Source organism: Ipomoea nil, unplaced genomic scaffold (assembly GCF_001879475.1).
Source record: "Ipomoea nil cultivar Tokyo-kokei standard unplaced genomic scaffold, Asagao_1.1 scaffold1353, whole genome shotgun sequence".
NCBI lineage: Eukaryota > Viridiplantae > Streptophyta > Magnoliopsida > Solanales > Convolvulaceae > Ipomoea > Ipomoea nil.
Window position 1 is genome coordinate 251,487 of NW_017617781.1, and position 18,519 is coordinate 270,005.

The following is an 18,519-nucleotide window of genomic DNA, read 5'->3' on the forward strand; positions in this document are numbered from 1 at the left end:
TCTTTTTCCCCAATTTTTCCCACAATCCCTAATTTCCCAATTTCTTCCCTTCTTCTTCTGCCTACCCGTGAGACCACCCCCACCCGTCACCCACCGCCAGCCCGTCGCACCACCACCGACGCAGCAGCCTGCCGCCGCCGCTGTACGCCGCCTGCCGGAGACCCGCCCTCGCGCAGCTTCATCGCCGAGAAGCCGAGAGCGAGAGAGAGAGCAGCGAGGCCGAGAGAGGGAATCGCGAGAGAGAGAGAGAGGAGAAGAAGAGGTAGTGTTGTGGGCTTTGTTTGTTGAGCTTTGGGTCATCTCCTACCATGCCTAGAAGGTCAAGTTTGGCTAGGAAAGCGGAATGGGTGGATACCCACTACCTTGTTCTTGAAGGTAAAGCTTTTGATCCGGAATCTTTTCCTAATTCTTAGTTGGATATGCTTAGATTCCAGGGTTTGTTAGATGGGTTTCTCGCCATAAAGGCCGAGACTTACCCGAGTTTGGTTAAGGAATTTTATCGTCACATGGTTGTGACAAAGGAAGGTGATAAGCTTGAGATCACTTCTAAAGTGAGAGGTGTGAAGGTTGTGCTTTCTGAAAAGTGGCTGGCTCAGGTTTTGAGTTTGACTGCTTCAGGAGTTGCTCAGTATAGTGGCCATTCTTGGATTAGTACGGATACCATGGGGTACCGGGACTATTTGAGCTACTTGTTGGGCCGTACGAGTGGTTTCACTCAAGCTTCAAGGCCGGAGAAAAAGTAGTTGTCTGCGGAACAAAGGATTCTGGTTATGTTGGTATCGGATTGTTTGTTGCCTAACAACAACAAGAGCAAGTTGTTGGGGAAGTTGGAGTGCACTTTTGCCTTTTGCCTCAAGAATATGGTTAGGTTCAACTTGCCAGCTTTGATGTTGCAACACATGGTTTTCTGTCGGGATCACAATCGGAAAAGCCTACCGTATGGGATGGTGTTGAGTTGGATCTTGGTTAGGAAGGGTGTCAGTGTGGACACCATAGCAGTGGGAAAGTTGGTGTTGGATGACACCAATCTTCGGAGTTGTAATTTGTTTCAGGTGGATGATGGTGAGTACATCACGCTTGAAGAAGTGGCAAGGAAAGCACCTGAAGAAAGAGCAGAGTTGGTAACCGAGCTGGGAATCTGTGACACCCCAAAAATCCACATTCAATCCATGGATTAATTGAGTAATTAATCCTATTTTATTTGAGGAATTGTTTCCTAAAATCCTGATTTTTAATACTCAAGGACTAGTATTTGACTAGTCAACCTTTAAGTTGTGTTGTACCTTGAGCTTTTAGGGGAGTTCCCTTGTTCCTTACACTTTCTAAGGGTTAGTAAGGGTATCCTTGACTTTTCACCAAGAGTTAGTATTGTAACCTAACCTAGAAGACTTCTTCATTTCATTCCTTACATTTCCTAGAAATTAGTTCTACCATCTCTCTAGAAAAGAAGTGTAGCTTATTCTCCAAGCTAAGTTGAGACCCTTGTCAAGATTCCAAGATTTGCTACCAAGATTCAACCTTTCACCTATTTGGGCATCTAGGAGGGTAAGATCTAAGTTCATCTTGTGTTTTTGGTTCCATCTTAGTTGTCTTTTTCTTAAAGGTAGGATCTTTATGATCTTTTGGTTTGATCTTGAAGTGGGTTTGAAAGTAAGCCTTGTGGGGAGCTTGTTGTGGTGTAAAGTGAAGTCTTTTGGTCTACAAGAGGTAACCCATGCTCTACAAAACCTATTTTGCTTACCTATATGTGATTTCTTGGATTCTACATGTGTTTTGCTATTAAATGTGAGGGTTTATGCATTTGTCTTGTGATATTGCATATCTAGAGCTTGTGTTTAGGGTTCCTTTGTGCCATTGCTTGGTATTTTTCATGATTCAAGTCATTTTGTTGTATTGGGTGAGATTTGGCATGTTTTGGACTTGAATTTGTGTTTGGAGAAGAAAATCCGCGAATTGGTGTATTGTGGTATAGGATTATACCCGCGGGCGGGGCACCACCCGCCGGCCTACCCGCAGGTACATGGCCTTGTGGGAAGGTGTTCCCGCGGGCGGAACCACGGGTGGGGCACTACCCGTGGGTCCACCCGCGGGTACATGGTTGGCGTGGAGATGGGATTTGTTCCCCGTGATTCTTTTGACTTGGTATTTGGTCTTTTGACTTCCCGTTGTTCTTTGTGGAACTATTTGAGCGTCTTCTTGATGTTTCGTATGTCTAGAACTATATGGTAGGTATCCATGTAGGACTTTGGTGTCTTGAATCGTGCTAAGTGTTCAACGTTGTGTTTCGTTGGACCAAGAGGTGTCTTGTGTGTTCCTCGGAACTATCTTGAGTTTCTCCGTTGTTAAGCATGCTAGTCTATTGTCTTAATGCTAGCATGTGTGTTGTTTGTACCTTCCGTTTGTTTGATGATAACTTGTGTTATTCATCGTTGATGTTGTTGGGCTATGACCCGTTCCTTGATTGAGTATGTTTCATACCTTCGTTGTGATCCGTTGTTTGACTCTTGTTGAGTTGTGGTGCGTGTGTGGCTTTACCTAGATTGCACGATTAGTGGTATGGGACACTAGTCACCAAGGTATTGCAGCGGTCCTCGTGGTGGCCGTGACGTGATTATGGAGCTGTGGCCTTTGTGTAAGGTTCACGTTTTTGGGGGATAACATGTGTTATCAGGGCATGTGTTGCCGTGTACGGTACCTTGTGTACTATGAATTGGTGGTCTCGTTGGTGGGGGACGACAGTCCCGAGGGAATATGGTTGGACTTAGCTGTATAGGGGTCCTGGAGGTAATGGTTGGAAGAAGGTATAAGGTTGGTGGTAGCCATAAGGTTGGAACAGGGCATAAGGAAGGCATACCAACTCGTGATGGGTGATGTCGCGAGGGCTTGTGTAGCCGTTGTTGTGAGTTCTCTTTCTTGTGACGTGTGTAGTCACAAGGGCATGTGTTGTCATCGGTCTTGTCTTTATCCTTTGCATTGTGGTTAACCTTTGTGGTTTGGGATGTGTTCCCGTGTTATCTTTGAGAGTGATGAGTCTTGTGTTGACCGTTGACCTTGGTTTTTGACTTATATACTTATGTATTCCATTTCGAAAATGGCTTTACAACTTATATCTATCTATGTATGATATTTCACATGTATTGGTGGTTTACCAGCATTATCGCTGACCGGGCGTCGTCCCAATGTTTATCTTTGTATCTTTCAGGTGATGTTTAGACGAGCGCGATGTCTAGTGCCTGGTAGCTTAGTACCTTTATCCTTGTTTTGTGGCCTGTGCGCCAATGTAGTTTTAGACTGATCGCCGTAGTGTTTACCGTGTTTGGTAGACGTGGCATAACACCCCGTTTGGATTTCTTTTATCCAGTTTTCGTTTTATCTTCTTCCGTTGTTCTAGTTTTGTTGTATGATCTGCAGGTGTTAAGGCCTTTTTATATAGGTCGTGTTTGGGGGGTGTTACAGAATCCATGCCGGGAAGTTGAGCCTCACCGTTCAGTGTTTGGGAGGTGATGAGGAAGCCGAAGATGAAGTCGATCGTGAGGATGTGGTGGGAGCACCGGAAGCTGTGGAGGCCGAAGAAAGTGACTCGGAAGGCGAAGAGAACCGACGAAGAAGAGAAGCTCGCACCAAGAGGGAGCACGACTCCATGACGCATGAAGAACGTGTTGTCGCCTTGCTTCGCCAGCAGAACCGCATGATCGAGGAGGGTTTCGCCTACATGAAGACGCAGTTTGTTGCCGTGCACCATAGGCTAGATCAGATCGAAGCCAGCTCGAGTCGTAGAGGAGAAGAGGATGAAGAGTCCGAGGAGTCGGAGAGCGAGTCCTTCTAGGGTGAAGCTGTGGCTACCTTGTTCGCCTTTTTCTTAGTAGTTGTATCTCCTTACCCGCTGTTGCCATTGTTCGATGTTTGTTGTTTGCTTTTGTGCTTGTTTTGCTTGTTACCTTGTTGCTTAGTTAGCTTAGTAGTAGCAGTTGGTGCTTTGCATTAGTTGTTTTGTTCTTAGTGGTTGGCTAGAAGTAGGTGTTTGTGTTGAGATTAGAGTTCGTGATGCTCCAAAACATTCAGTTGTTAAACTTTTGCCAATCCTTGATTTGATATGCCTTCATTCTTGTTTTGAAACTCCATCTTTTGAGTTTTGACCAAAAGAGCTTGTTCTTGAACCTCTTGTCACAATGTTGTTTCCTATCACCGTTTGCTTTTAATTCGTCGTACCCAAGCTTCGGGGACGAAGCTTCTTTGAAGGGGGAGAGGATGTGACACCCCAAAATCCAAATCCAATTAACGGATTAATTAAGTGATTAATCCTATTTCAATTAGTGAATTAATTCCTAAAATCCTGAAAATTCAATACATGGGGTGTAACACCCCCAAATTTAATTCTCAACGCCTACTATAAATAGACCAATAAAACAGAAACTGCCATGAATAGAATTCCTGAAGTACGCATACCACCGTTTAGAACTAAGTAATAATTCAACTTACAAAATAACTTTAAGTCCTTAATAATAATAAATGAGGGTGAAACCGCCACATCTAATCCAACAGACCAACACTGACTAGATGTAAGGCTCTAAACTATAACATTCAATCACAACTTAATCCAAAACTAAAGAAATACAATACGAATCAATAACTCCAAAACATCATAAACAAAACAGCTACTAAGTTCTAATGCGCGCTCTCAGCCAACAACTTACTCATTCACCTGCACAAATCACAAACAAGAGAAACACGAAACAATAAAATTAGCAAAACATTGCTAAGTAAGGTTTACTCTACCCTGGAAAACGGGTTTAATATAGTATATATTCACAATCCAAAACAATTAGCCACAAGGCTTAACAATTCTCAACTTCCACATAACGCTTACTTCACATCACACTCCACATAGAGATTTAGGTTTCTCGACTTAAGATTTCAAATCAATTCTTTTCCAAATTACACGTTTCCAAAAGAAATCATTTTTAGGAAGTATAGATGAATTGTAACACCCCGTGTTACGAATCCTAAAACCAACTGATTAATTAATTAATTAATAACCCAGGAGAAAGAATAAATTATAATGATCAATTAGGGAAAAAGGCCACCATAGCCATGGGCCCAAATATATAAACCCAACCCCTAACCCCAATAGGATTAAACTCTAAATAAACCCTTGGATCTATAAATAGGGAACTTAGGGAGCACCTAGAACCCCCACACGCCTAGACGCCCCACCACCCCAGGAGAGCTCCAAGAATTCCCTTAGAAGAAATCAAGAAAGCAAGAAAGCTTAAAGAAAGATCCTTCATAGCTAAGGAATTAATTAAGGCTAAGAGGTAACCCATGTCTCAACAAAACCTATTTTTATAGCTATGATTTCCCCTTAGGGTTTCCCCCATATGATTGTAAATGGCGAATTACTATGATTATTATTGATGTTGATTTAATGATTCCATGGGGAATCTTGATAATCTTGATATTGGGAGTTTCTTGATAATTATGATGTTCTTGATGATAAATTGGGATTTTGATGATTATGTGTTGTTCTTGATGATTATAATGTTCTTGATGATTAATTGGTATCCTTGATGATTATGTGTTGTTCCTACCGAATCTTGCAATTAGAAGACGAACCGTATTCTTGTTGATATAAAAGTGATTAGAACCCTAGGTTGTATCGTATGATCTTATTCTTGGATTATCGGGTGGGAAATCGCATGTTTGGGTGTGGATTATGTTTAGGAAAGCATGATAGGCCATGTGCCGTTCGTTTCCCGTATTTGATCCGTTAATTGTCTACTTGTTGTTGATAATTGCGTTGTAAAGTGTCTAAGCATGGTTTCGGGTTCCACATCGGTTCCTGGGGCGAAAAGTGATGAAAAGAGTCAGTGGGGGGTAGGTGGGGGTAGGGGACCCGCCACCTACCCGCGGCATTCTCGGGCAGCTCCGGCAGCGGGCAGCCGGCGGGCGGGCAGCTGCTTGCCGGGCACCCGCTGCCCGGAACAGTGACAGCCGGCGGGTGGACCCCCACCCACCGGCTACCCGCTGGAATCTCACCCCACCCGGGACCTCGGCCTCCCCGTTTGATGTTTCCCCGACCCCCGTGGTGTCCCAACGGACCCCGTTTGTCGTGCCTATGTCTAGTTGATGTTTCGGGTACCGTTCGTAGGTTTATAAGTCTGTTATATCGCATGCTAGATGAATTGGTATCCTATTGACCTAGGTGAAGGAAGTATGAACCCCTTAGGACTACTCTTAGTATGTGATGGATCACGCATAGGTTTGTTATATGCTTTACCCCCTTCCCAATGTGTAAACGTGGGTTGCATGTGCTTGCTATGTGTTATGTGTGTGTGCCACCCCAATTCGGTTGCGATCGGATTGGTTATCCTGAGCTGCAGTTCAGAAGCTGGCTGCGGTCAGATTGGTATTCCTGGCTGCGGTCAGATGACATTCTCTTGGGCTGCGGTCCACCGTTTGGTTGCGATCAAACGTTTCTATACGAGCTGCGGTTCGTCCTTTATCCTGGCTGCGGTCAGATGACACTCTCTTGGGCTGCGGTCCACTGTTTGGTTGCGATCAAACATTATGATGAGCTGCGGTTCAACGGTCGGTTGCGATCGACCTCCCTGTGTTGCGATACGGGGCATGGTGCTGCGGGGCTGTGTCAGAGCTATATGCGCTGACCCTCATGTATGGGCATGAGTTCGGTCCCGTGGCGCCAACAATGTGCATTATGTGTGTGATCTGGACGAGTTGTGACTATGATGCCTTGGGATGTGACTATGGGTTTCATATTGGGGATTGTTTATGATGGGATTATGATTACTGTTTATGCCTTGTTGTAACTGCTTTATCTATTGTGAAATGCTTATGCTTGCTATGTCTACTGCTGCGTCTAGCTTTAACTGTTGAGTCATTCCCGGTTTTAAAAGCTAGAGTTCGTAGGATATATCTTCATGCTCATAATGGTTTTCGTATATCTATATATATATCTCTATATGTATTGTATTTCAACGCGTTGGAGTGGGTTACCAGCATCTCTCGCTGAATAGATATATTTGGCTTTCAGGCACAGAAGAATAAGTCACGGGAGCGCGCTAGAACTTGGAACGTAGAAGTAGATAGTTCCCTTTTTCGGCCTGCGTGCCATATTATGCATTTACATTATTGAGTATATTAGTTATTTAGCCTGTGCACCTGGGTTCTCTAGCTCAGGTGTGGCATAGCACCCCGTACACTTGTATTACGTTTTGGGATTTAATGAGATAATACCTTTATTTTATAAGTTTTAAATGTCTTGAAAATCTGGGGTGTTACAGTTGGTATCAGAGCCTAAGTTTGACCCTAGGAAAAGACTCTTAAGACCGGACTTTAGGACATTAGGCTTGAACTCCAGGTATTTAGGAACATAGGCTTCAGGAATCGTAGGATGCGCAGTGAGATTGTGAAACCTACACATCACCCCGCACTTCATCCCTCTCTAATATTAGAAATTTCTTCCCCACTTATTATATCAAGTTGAAACACAAAATAACATCAACCTTTAATCACCAGGATGGCATCCAAGAAGAAACAGTCAGGAACACCGAGACACCCCTCTCAAGAAATCTTGACTCAAACCCTACAACGCCTGACCCAAATTGCCCAGGCACTAAGTACTATCGTTCCCCAACCTCTACCAACAGACGAGAACTTGGAAATCCACCACCAAGTCTCGGCACATCAACCACCCACCCTCTCGGGAGACGAATACCCCACAACCCTCGAGGAATGGATTGAGACATTCGACAAGGTGTTCAGGACGACCCAATGCCCCGAACGCCACCGGGTCAGGATAGCCTCCTTCTACTTCAGGCACGAGGCCGACAGCTGGTGGGCCTGCGAGGGGCCTATGTACGAACAAGACCCCGGATTCAACTGGGAGGGCTTAAAGACGCAGTTACGAGAACAGTTCTACCCCAACCACCTGAAAGCCGCCATGTGCGAGGAATTTCTCAATCTAAGACAGGGGACGGCCCCGGTCTCAGAATACTACCAACGATTCTGCCGACTGGCTCGCCTCGCCCCCGAGCTAGTACCCACCGAAGGGATCAAAGTCAGGAAATTCCTAACAGGCCTTAAGCCCGAACACCAGAGGGCCTTGGCCACCCAAGAACCGAAGACCCTCGGAGAGGCCTATGCCAAGGCATGTCAGCTACAACAGGTAGCGAACCCGCCTCCAGGGACGCAACTAGGGTATAAAAGGAAACCCGAAGGAAGTCGTCCAATTCTCGCCAAGGAACCTAAGAACCCCAAAACCGCCCCACTTGACCAAACCATCGCGCCGACTACCCGGGGAAGGATCCTCACCCTAAGCAAGGCCAGGATCGGAGATAACAACATAGTCTCCGGAACCTTCCTAGTACACGCCACCCCAGCCATCATATTATTTGACTCAGGGGCTACCAACTCGTTTATAGCAACCGAGTTCGCCGCCCAGCTCGGCCTTAACGCCACCACCAAGGCCCGACTCCAAGTCAAGGTGGCCTCAGGCTAGGTCATAAAATGTGATCGCATGTACGAGCATGTAATGATCACCATTCAGGGAGTGGAATTTCCCAGTAACCTGATCCAGTTTCAATTAGATGGGATGCAAGTAATCTTGGGCATGGATTGGCTAGGGAAGTTCCAAGCGCAAATCCTGTGCGGAGAGCAGAAAGTGGTCCTACGAGGGCCAAACGGTAAGAGGGTGTCGTACCGCAGTGCCCGCCAGAATCCAGGGATCAAGCTGATAAACATGATGAAAATTAAGAAGTATCTGGGCCAAGGAAACGAGGCCTTCTTATGCTCAGTCGAAGACCTCAACGCCAAAACACCCGAACCACAAGCCATCCCAGTGGTAAACGAGTTCACCGACGTCTTCCCAGATGAAATTCCCGGGGCACCCCCGGCCAGAGAAGTCGAGTTCACCATAGACCTCATACCGGGCGCCGCCCCGATCTCTAAACCACCCTACAGGCTAGCACCAAAGGAAATGAAGGAACTGAAAACGCAACTCCAAGAACTGCTAGATAAAGGTTACATCCGACCCAGCACATCCCCATGGGGAGCACCGGTACTATTCGTTAAGAAGAAGGATGGGAGCATGCGCCTGTGCATCGACTACCGAGAACTCAACCAAGTTACTATAAAGAATAGGTACCCCCTTCCCCGAATAGATGACTTATTTGACCAACTCAAAGGGGCAGGGGTATTCTCAAAGATCGACCTAAGATCCGGGTATCACCAAATCCAAGTGGCCAAACCAGACATCCAGAAAACGGCCTTCCGGACACGTTACGGCCACTACGAGTTTACCGTAATGCCTTTCGGCCTCACTAACGCGCCTGCCATATTCATGGACCTCATGAATCGAGTATTCCGACCTCACCTGGATGATTTCGTCATCGTGTTCATTGACGACATCCTAGTCTACTCCCGAAATAAAGAAAAACATGAGAAGCACCTTCGCATATCTCTGCAAACCCTCAGGGAGAACCAACTCTACGCTAAATTCTCCAAGTGCGAATTCTGGCAAGACAGCGTAGCCTTCTTGGGCCACGTGATAACCAAAGAAGGGATTAGGGTGGACCCCGCTAAGGTTCGCGCCGTTAAAGAATGGACCACGCCGAACTCACTCTCGGAAGTCCGAAGCTTTCTAGGTCTAGCGGGCTACTACAGGAGGTTCGTACCCGACTTCACCAAGATAGCCCAACCCCTCATTAAGCTCATGAAAAAGGAAACCCCCTTCCGTTGGGACAACGACTGCATCTCGGCCTTCCAAGAATTAAAGGATAAACTAACCACTGCACCCGTGCTAGCCATACCCTCCGGATCGGAAGGGTTTGAAGTCTACAGCGACGCATCCAAGAAGGGGTTAGGATGCGTACTAATGCAAAATGGCAAGGTAATAGCTTACGCATCCAGGCAACTCAAAACCCACGAAGAGAATTACCCCACCCATGACCTCGAGCTAGCCGCTATCGTATTCGCACCGAAAATCTGGAGGCACTACCTGTATGGGGTACAATGCAAGATCTACACCGACCATAAGAGCCTGAAGTACATCTTTACTCAAAAAGACCTAAACATGAGACAACGAAGATGGCTGGAACTCATAAAGGACTACGACCTAGACATTCAATACCACGAGGGAAAAGCCAACGTGGTGGCGGACGCCTTAAGCCGAAAGACGAATCATTCCCTTAACACCACGTGGGTCCTACCGGACCATCTGTACAGGGACTTCCAAAGGCTACACTTGGAAATAATAGAGCAGGGACAAACTCGCCCCAATGCCTATCTACTCAACACACAGGCCGTGCCCACCCTCTTCGAGGAAATCAAATCGGGACAACAACAGGACCCGGAACTAGATAAAATCCGCCACGACCTAACTCGAGGGAAAGAGGGCCCCTTCGAAGCACACCCAGACGGCAGCCTCCGCTACAAAGGGAGGTGGTGTGTACCCTCAACGCACCCCCACTTGAAACAGCGGATCTTGGAGGAAGGACACAACTCCCCTTACTCCGTCCACCCAAGTGGTGACAAATTATACCAAGACGCAAAGAAATCGTTTTGGTGGCCGAATATGAAAAAGGAAATCGCAGACTTTGTGGCCAAGTGTCTGAATTGCCAAAGGGTAAAAGTCGAACGATGCAAACCCAAGGGACTCGTACAACCCCTTGAAATACCACAAGGAAAATGGGATTCCATATCCATGGACTTCGTCGGAGGGCTACCCCCAATGAAAACCGGTAAGGATAAAATCTGGGTCATAGTGGATCGACTGACCAAGACAGCACGATTCATTGCCATGAAAGAAACATGGACGATGACGCAACTAGCCCAAGCTTACGTAAACCGGGTAGTGAAATACCACGGAGTTCCCCGAAACATTGTGTCCGACCGAGATTCCAGGTTCCTCTCGCAATTCTGGAAATCACTACAAGCGGCGTTGGGGACGCAACTAAAGCTAAGCACAGCCTTTCACCCCACCACAGACGGCCAAACCGAAAGAACCATCCAAACCCTCGAAGACATGCTAATAGCCTGCACGCTCGACTTCCGAGGGACGTGGGAAGAACACCTAGACCTCATCGAGTTCTCGTACAACAACAGCTACCACGCAAGCATTCGCATGGCACCCTACGAAGCACTGTAGAACCCCATTATGTTGGGAAGATATGGTCAACCCGGTAACACTGGGCCCCCAATACCTACAAGCCACCATAGCTAAGGTCAAACACATCCAGGAAAGGATGAAGGCCGCCCAAGACCGCCAGAAGTCTTACGCCGACCTAAAGAGGAAGCAAGCCGAATTCAACCTCGGGGACAAGGTCTGGCTAAGGATCTCGCCCACACAAGGGGTAATGAGGTTCGGGAGAAAAGGAAAACTCAGCCCCCGGTTCATCGGCCCTTACGAAATCGTGGAGAGAATCGGAGACTTGGCCTACCGTCTCGCCTTACCCGTGGAGCTAGAACGAGTACACAACGTGTTCCACATATCTCAGCTAAAGAAATACATACACGATCCAAGCCACGTACTCTAACACGAGACCGTGGACCTCGACGAGTCACTAGTATACGAAGAGAAACCCGTAAGAATCCTGGACACCAAAACAAGAAATACCCGGAACCGAGTCATGGAAATGGTGAAGGTCCTCTGGACCACGGGACCGAGGAAGCCACATGGGAACTTAAGGACACGATGAAGGAGCGGTACCCCGAGCTGTTCACTCCAGGTAACTAAGAGAAAACTTTCTTTTTTTTTTCACCCGGGGCCAAGCTTCGGGGACGAAGCTTCCTGTTAAGGGGGGGAGAGTGTAACACCCCGTGTTACGAATCCTAAAACCAACTGATTAATTAATTAATTAATAACCCAGGAGAAAGAATAAATTATAATGATCAATTAGGGAAAAAGGCCACCATAGCCATGGGCCCAAATATATAAACCCAACCCCTAACCCCAATAGGATTAAACTCTAAATAAACCCTTGGATCTATAAATAGGGAACTTAGGGAGCACCTAGAACCCCCACACGCCTAGACGCCCCACCACCCCAGGAGAGCTCCAAGAATTCCCTTAGAAGAAATCAAGAAAGCAAGAAAGCTTAAAGAAAGATCCTTCATAGCCAAGGAATTAATTAAGGCTAAGAGGTAACCCATGTCTCAACAAAACCTATTTTTATAGCTATGATTTCCCCTTAGGGTTTCCCCCATATGATTGTAAATGGCGAATTACTATGATTATTATTGATGTTGATTTAATGATTCCATGGGGAATCTTGATAATCTTGATATTGGGAGTTTCTTGATAATTATGATGTTCTTGATGATTAATTGGGATTTTGATGATTATGTGTTGTTCTTGATGATTATAATGTTCTTGATGATTAATTGGTATCCTTGATGATTATGTGTTGTTCCTACCGAATCTTGCAATTAGAAGACGAACCGTATTCTTGTTGATATAAAAGTGATTAGAACCCTAGGTTGTATCGTATGATCTTATTCTTGGATTATCAGGTGGGAAATCGCATGTTTGGGTGTGGATTATGTTTAGGAAAGCATGATAGACCATGTGCCGTTTGTTTCCCGTATTTGATCCGTTAATTGTCTACTTGTTGTTGATAATTGCGTTGTAAAGTGTCTAAGCATGGTTTCGGGTTCCACATCGGTTCCCGGGGCGAAAAGTGATGAAAAGAGTCAGTGGGGGGTAGGTGGGGGTAGCGGACCCGCCACCTACCAGTGGCATTCTTGGGCAGCCGGCGGGCGGGCAGCTGCCCGCCGGGCACCCACTGCCCGGAACAGTGACAGCCGGCGGGCAGCCGGCGGGTGGACCCCCACCCACCGGCTACCCGCTGGAATCTCACCCCACCCGGGACCTCGGCCTCCCCGTTTGATGTTTCCCCGACCCCCGTGGTGTCCCAATGGACCCCGTTTGTCGTGCCTATGTCTAGTTGATGTTTCGGGTACCGTTCGTAGGTTTATAAGTCTGTTATATCGCATGCTAGATGAATTGGTATCCTATTGACCTAGGTGAAGGAAGTATGAACCCCTTAGGACTACTCTTAGTATGTGATGGATCACGCATAGGTTTGTTATATGCTTTACCCCCTTCCCAATGTGTAAACGTGGGTTGCATGTGCTTGCTATGTGTTATCTGTGTGTGCCACCCCAATTCGGTTGCGATCGGATTGGTTATCCTGAGCTGCGGTTCAGAAGCTGGCTGCGGTCAGATTGGTATTCCTGGCTGCGGTCAGATGACATTCTCTTGGGCTGCGGTCCACCGTTTGGTTGCGATCAAACATTTCTATACGAGCTGCGGTTCGTCCTTTATCCTGGCTGCGGTCAGATGACACTCTCTTGGGCTGCGGTCCACTGTTTGGTTGCGATCAAACATTATGATGAGCTGCGGTTCAACGGTCGGTTGCGATCGACCTCCCCGTGTTGCGATACGGGGCATGGTGCTGCGGGGCTGTGTCAGAGCTATATGCGCTGACCCTTATGTATGGGCATGCGATCGGTCCCGTGGCGCCAACAATGTGCATTATGTGTGTGATATGGACGAGTTGTGACTATGATGCCTTGGGATGTGACTATGGGTTTCATATTGGGGATTGTTTATGATGGGATTATGATTACCGTTTATGCCTTGTTGTAACTGCTTTATCTATTGTGAAATGCTTATGCTTGCTATGTCTACTGCTGCGTCTAGCTTTAACTGTTGAGTCATTCCCGGTTTTAAAAGCTAGAGTTCGTAGGATATATCTTCATGCTCATAATGGTTTTCGTATATCTATATATATATCTCTATATGTATTGTATTTCAACGCGTTGGAGTGGGTTACCAGCATCTCTCGCTGAACAGATATATTTGGCTTTCAGACACAGAAGAATAAGTCACGGGAGCGCGCTAGAACTCGGAACGTAGAAGTAGATAGTTCCCTTTTTCGGCCTGCGTGCCATATTATGCATTTACATTATTGAGGATATTAGTTAGTTAGCCTGTGCACCTGGGTTCTCTAGCTCAGGTGTGGCATAGCACCCCGTACACCTGTATTACGTTTTGGGATTTAATGAGATAATACCTTTATTTTATAAGTTTTAAATGTCTTGAAAATCTGGGGTGTTACATGAATATCAAACCAAATAATGGGCAGGGTCTTAATTACTTAAGCCATAGTGAACGGTGATCACTCCACCGAACACTACGCAAAATCCCATTTAAACCAACCAAACAATGGGCAGGGTCTTATTTAATAAGCCCTAGTGAACAGTACTCACTCTACTGAACACTACACAAAAATCCCATTTAAGTGGAACAGAACTAATACCTTAAGTGTGCACACCCCCAATGGGTTTCCAAACCCAAAGGTAGTAACTAGTCCTAGTAGCCAGGATACGTTTCTACTGGCTACTACTCAACAGGGTAAATACCCTAGTGGTAGACTCCGCTAACCACTCCTTAAAACAACAGGACAAAAAGTCCTAGTGAGACAAGATATGTTTTTACTGCTCACTCCTCAAAATAACAGGGACTTTTTAGACTCCCTAGTGAATTAGTATATTTCAACTGTTCACTCCTCAACAAACTGGGTCAATCCAGAATTCATAATTGAACACTATACAAGTCAACAAAACCTTTTTATTCTCCATATTTATAAAAATGTTAAGAGTAATGATATTTCACAAGCAAACAAATTCTCAATATCTCAAATAAAAAACTGACAGAAAATTTCAGAAACGATGACCTAAATTGCAGAATTTACTGAGAAAAAACGGTAACACATTTTCCCATGAAATTTTCCAGATAAGTAGTAAAAAGGGTCTAGACTACACACAAAAATTTTCAAGCCAATTCAAGGTCTAGAAGTATTTTTCCAGAAATATTTCCCAACACTGCGCCAGGCAGAAACTAAACTGGCAGTACACTGCCTCAACTTTACGAAATTTTTCTGGAAAAACCAAAACATATTTTTAACCAAAACTTTTTATAAACATCAAATATAACAAGTCTAGGTTCTCCATAAAAAAATTTCAAGAAAAAAGAAGTTTAGGAAGCAATTTTCACGAATTTTTCTTTCCAGCTGCGCCAGTCAGAATTTTCACAGGCAATAATCAAATTCCGTAAAATTTATCCTTTTTAATCACCACAAAATCACCATATCTCATATGCCCACAAAACCAAGAAAAATATACACATCTTTACAGAGTAAAAGTAAATTTTGATAGACATAAGCACTTACCTGGATACGTAAAACAAATCACACACTTAACCCGAGTCCTACGTTTGCTCCTCTGCAAACTCTCCTTCTTACCAAATTGAATGTTCATATAAACACAAAAAATCACATAAGCATATAATCATAGAAATTTTACCACAAACATATAATTACACTTACGAATAGATGACAATAGATGGAAGAAAAATTGACGCCTAGGAGTTCTCTTGTGTCGAAGCCGAAACTGGGAATGAAAAGAATGAGAGTGTCGACTGCGAAGATGATGATTTAGGAGGGGAAGGTGTCGTATATGCTAGGGTTTGTTTTTGTATTTCTTTTGATTCCAATAGCAGCGTGTGTTAAGAATTAGAGAGTGAATTTAAAAAGGTTTAGTTAACTAATATCATAGAATTATAGAGTGAGTTTAAAAAGGCTTAGGAAACTAATATCATAGAATTACATCCTGACTAGACATATATGTCCCAAACTTAATCTAATAAACTAACATATATATATATCAAACTTAATCTAATAAACATAGGTATATATATACTAAAGCCGTACTGGAGAATCACATATATATACTATAACTTAAGTTAAATTTATTTAATATAACATAAACATATTAGTTTTAGGATTTAAAAATTAGTTTATTATTATCATATAAGTATTATGGGTTTAGGAATATTAATAACCATAACTTAATAGTAGTACTTTTTTTTTTGGAATAGTTTATTTATAACAAATTAAAATACTCAAATAATCGGGGTATCACATGGGGACTAATAATTGACTAGTCAACCCCAAAGTCAAAGTTGTACCATGATCTTTGTAAGGAGTTCCCTCGTTCCTTACACTTCCTAATGTTAGTAAGGGCATTCTTTACCTTTCACATGGTGTTAGTATTCTAACCTAACCTAGTAGACCATCTTCATTCTATCCTTACACTTTCTAAAAATCTAGCTCCACCTTCTCTCTAAAAAGGTGAGTAGCTTTTCTTCCAAGCCAAGTTGGAGCCTTGCCAAGACTTCAAGAGTTGATTCCAAGATTCAACCTTTCTTATATTTGGGCATCTAGGAGGGTATGATCTAAGTTCATCTTGTGTTTTTGGTTTCATCTTAGGTGTCTTTTCTTAAAGGTAGGATCTTTATGATCTTATGGTTTGTTCTTGAAGTGGGTTTGGAAGGTGAGCCTTGAGAAGAGCTTATTAAGGTGTAAAGTGAAGTCTTTAGTCTACAAGAGGTAACCCATGCTCTACAAAATCTATTTTGCTTACCTATATGTGATTTCTTGGATTCTACTTGTGTTATTGATATGAAATGTGAGTGTTGATGCATGATCTTGTGAAAATGCATATCTAGAGCTTGTTTTTAGGGTTCTTGTGTGCCATTGCTTAGCATTTCCTTTGATTCAAGTCATTTTTGTTGTATTTGGTGAGATTTGGCATGTTTTGGACTTCAATTTGAGTTTGGAGAAGAAAATCCCCGAAGGGGTATTTTGTGGTACAGGGATGTACCCGCGGGCAGAACGGCGGGTAGGCGTCCAACCCGCCGCCCACCCGCGGGGTACAATGGCCGGGCAGCCTGTACCCACGGGCAGAACCGCGGGTAAAGGCCTACCCGCGGGTACATGTTTTGATGATGGCGGGGATTTGTTCCCCGTGATTCTTTTGACTCGGTATCTGGTTTTTTGACTTCCCGATGTTCTTTTGTGGAACTATTTGAGTGTCTTCTTGATGTTTTGTATGTCTAGAACTATGTGGTATGTATCCCTGTAGGTCTTTGGTATTTTGAATCGTGCTAAGTGTTCAACATTGTGTTTCGTTGAACCGTGATGAGTGTTGTGTGTTCCTCGGAACTACGTTTGGTTTACCCGTTTGATAAGCATGCTAGTTCGGTGTTTAAATGCTAGCGTGTGTGTTGTTTGTACCTTCTTATTGGTTGATGATAACTTGTGTTATTCATCGTTGTTGTTGGACTGTGATCCATTCCTTGATTGAGTATGGTTTCATATCTTCGTTGTGATCCGTTGATTGATTCCTGTTGAGGTGTGATGTGTGTGTGGCTTTACCTGGATTGCACGATTAGTGGTATGGGACACTAGTCACCAAGGTATTGCAGCGGTCCTCGTGGTGGCCGTGACGTGATTATGGAGTTGTGACCTTTGTGTAAGGTTCACGTATTTCTTGGGAGAGGCATGTGTTGCCGAGGCATGTGTTGCCATGTGTGTGTACGGTACCCTCGTGTACTATGAAATTGGTGGTCTCGTTGGCGGTCGTTGGGGGATGGGGACGACGGTCCTCGGAGGGAAAAGGTTGGACTTGGTTGTACAGGGCTCCTGGAGGTAATGGTTGGAAGAAGAAATAAGGTTGGGGATAGCCATAAGGCTGGAACCGGGCATAAGGAAGGCATATCAACTCGTGATGGGTGATGTCACGAGGGCTTGTGTAGCCGTTGTTTGTGAATTCTCTTCTTGTGACGTGTGTAGTCACAAAGGCATGTGTTGCCGTTGGGTGAGTCTTATTCCTTTGCGTTGTGCTTGTCGGGTTTTGATCTATTGAGTGAGGATAGATCATGTCTTGACTCTTCTTGTGAGTCATGTTGTTCTTTGTGGTCTTGGGATGTGTTCTCGTGTTGTTGTTGAGAATGTTGAGTCTTCTGTTGACTATTACTCTTGGTTTTGTACTTATTTATGTATTCCGTTTCGAACATGGCTTTATAACTTATATCTTATCTATGTATGATATTTCACATGTATTGGTGGGTTACCAGCATTATTCGCTGACCGGGCGTCGTCCCATGTTTTATTGTGTTCTTTCAGGTGATGTCTAGGCGAGCGCGCGGTCTAGTACTTGCTAGAATAGATTTCCCCTCTCGTTTTGTGGCCTGTGAGCCAGTGTAGATGTAGAACTTTGAACTTATGGGATTAGTTGTGAACATTGCAGATATTGCCTGGGCGTTCATCATTGTGGTGAACGTGGCATAACACCCTGTGTTTCAGACTTTACCTATCTATCTATCATTCAGACTTTCGCTGTGTTGAATGTTTAGTTCCGTTATCTGCATGTTTTAAGGCTTTTTATAGCATGTTTTTAGGGGGTGTTAAAAATCCAATCCTAAGTTCCAAGTCTTCTACTTCCCGAGTTTAACTCTTACTCTTTGGTTTAACCTTAGTCTTCAGGTTTGATCTTTGAAGGTTCCTTCACCATTGATCTCAAAAACATCCACTTGGCATAGTTTGTTTCCTTCTGGTTGCATCAGCATTCACACTTGTCTTTTCTTCACGATTGATA